Source organism: Drosophila miranda, chromosome 4 (assembly GCF_003369915.1).
Source record: "Drosophila miranda strain MSH22 chromosome 4, D.miranda_PacBio2.1, whole genome shotgun sequence".
NCBI classification, from domain to species: domain Eukaryota; kingdom Metazoa; phylum Arthropoda; class Insecta; order Diptera; family Drosophilidae; genus Drosophila; species Drosophila miranda.
Window position 1 is genome coordinate 24,937,963 of NC_046677.1, and position 1,656 is coordinate 24,939,618.

Below are 1,656 nucleotides of genomic sequence, written 5' to 3' on the forward strand. Positions count from 1 at the left end.
AAATGCATGGAGTACGCATTGAATTGACTCTTGTTTACCTTTTTCTCACTTCGATCGTATCTGTGTGTGTGTATGCACGTCATGCCATTTGCCTTTGCAGTTGTGTTGTGGATGGCAAAGTATCTAGTATCTGCGTTTCGCTCAGAGTCTGTAGCAGGTAACAGATATGGCCCATGGGCTGTTGAGCATGCACGAGTATGAGGGTGTATCTGTGTATTTGATTTCTGTTTTGACTCAAAAAATCTATAGATTGGCTTTGGAGTCAGGCCGCATACTTTGAACCCGGCTCCTGTTTTAATCTCTAAAGATTTCCATTATTAAGGGTTAAGACCAGCGAGAAATTGGAGGAGTGGAGTGAGCGTTTGTGTCGGGTTCGGGGAGTAAGTAAAGACTGAAATCTACTTCTGTAGAGCCTGTATCCATGCCCATGCCATCCATAGTTGTTTATTTACCTTTCAGCTCATCAGAAAGGCAGACGGCTGTCAACATCTTTTATTTATGAAAATTGATCAAATTACCTAATGCCAGCCCATAGAATCATGAAAAAATTAGATGCATAAAGCACAAAAAATTACTGTATACCTTTTTGGAGACTTCACAATGGGACATCAAACACGTACAAGTCAGGCTGTTGAAAAGTCGTGTAAATATGAATTATAAATATAAACACTTGATGTCAGACAGTAACAATTGCAACAACATTGAGACAAGAACCACACTGAAAAAAGTAAATGGTTAAAATTGTCTATTGATCTATAGATTTTCAATGAAGATTAAAAGTTATATAAGGAAATATTTTATTAATAGTTATATTTTAATACCCAGCCCATGCAGACCATAATTGTACCAAAACGTTAATTCCCACGTTAACGTTGCCAATTTAAATAAAGAATAAATATTTAGTAATTTATCTCAGTGTATAGAAATTCCAACGAGCAAAATGATTGTTGACTCTTTCAAAAAATAAAATTTGTTTAAAAACCTGTTTTGAGAGGGAGTCAGAATAATATATGGTTTGGAGCTATGCTAAAGGGTGTTGTCTCGACTAAAGTCGACACACTGTTTTCCATGAAAATAGTTGAATAAATGTTTAAAAAGTAAAGAAACAGGGGGAAAAATAAACGGAACATATTGAAAAATTAAAAACAGCTTGTAAAACATAAGAAACAAAATGTAATATATTTATTTCAATTGAAATCTTTCGAATATCAAACGGCTTTGAAATGATTGGCAGCACTGTTTTACTTCCAGTCGAATGCTCTCTTTGGTTCACTCTCTCTCTCTTTTATTGTTGTTCGTTATCTCTCTCTATCCGTCTGTCGCAATTCGTCTCTCCATCTCCCTCTCTCTCAATGTCCATTTATGCTCATTTCCATTGCATTCCGCCTTTGTATACAATTTGTATCTCAATTCCAGTTGCAGTTCCAGAGAGAAGTATTCATGGCATATCCAAATAAGGTACGCTCAGCAACAGGGTATGTGAGGAAACGAGAAACGTAAGAGCCAATATATTCTCCATTATTGAAAAAATATTTTTCTTTACTTTAAATTTTTAGAGTCTCAAAAGCATCCGCAGTAATCCTAATTATGTTCCGCAAAATAAGACCTCAAGTTGGCCCAACCTAACAAGGCTATATACCATGGACTACCTTGGGA